A 1,076-nucleotide genomic window follows, 5' to 3' on the forward strand; every position below is an offset into this window, starting at 1 on the left:
GGAGAGCGGTGGGGAGGGGATGCCAGGCCTGGCCTGGGGGATGCCAGGCCTGCCCCTCCTGGGGAGCAGGGAGATGGGGTGATCCCCCCCTAGGGCAGGGAGCTGGGGGATTGAGGGCAGGGGGTCAGGGTGGGATGGGATCAGGATGGGGGGTTAGGATGGGGTAAGGTGGGGACAGCGTGGGGTGGGATCAAGGTGGTGTGGTATGGGGCAGGGCAGGATGGCACACAGATAGGGCAGGATAGCATCAGGATGGGGGGTGGGGTTGGGATGTAATGGGATGCAATGGGGAGGATGGGATCAGGGTAGGATGGGATGGGAACAACATGGGATAGGAATGGAATGGGATGGGGAGACTGTGGGATGTGACGGGGAGGGCATGGGATCAGAATTGGATGGGGTAGGGACAGGGTGGGATGGGAATGGGGTGGGATGAGGTGGGAAGAGGACATGATGAGGAGGGGATGGGGGACGGGAATGGCACAGGGACAGGATAGAACATGGAGGGGGTGGGATGGGGACAGGATGGGATGGGGACAGCCTGTAGAGAGGAAGGGATGGGATCAGGACGAGATGGGATCAGGATCGGGAGGACATGGGACAGGGAGAGGGTGGGAGGACGTGATGCCAGGGCAAGGATAGAGTGGGTGGGGTGGGGGGGGGCGTGATGGGGGCCCGGGCCAGGATAGCGTGGGGACAGCATGGGGATGGGGGACGGGAATGGCACAGGGACAGGATAGAACATGGAGGGGGTGGGATGGGGACAGGATGGGATGGGGACAGCCTGTAGAGAGGAAGGGATGGGATCAGGACGAGATGGGATCAGGATCGGGAGGACATGGGACAGGGAGAGGGTGGGATGGGGACGGGACGTGATGGGGACCAGGGCAAGGATAGCGTGGGGACAGCATGGGATGGGATCAGGACGGGTGGGGATGGGGAGAAGATGCGACATGATGGGACCGTCCCGGGGGTGCCGAGCCGTGCGGGGAAGGAGTCCGCGGGCTGGGGCGTCCAAGGGCCGGGGGTGCCGCTCCCGTGCGGGGCGGTGCGGGGCGGGGGCGGCCGGGCACGGC

This window comes from Aptenodytes forsteri, unplaced genomic scaffold (genome assembly GCF_000699145.1).
Source record: "Aptenodytes forsteri isolate BGI_AS27 unplaced genomic scaffold, ASM69914v1 Scaffold54, whole genome shotgun sequence".
Lineage (NCBI taxonomy): Eukaryota > Metazoa > Chordata > Aves > Sphenisciformes > Spheniscidae > Aptenodytes > Aptenodytes forsteri.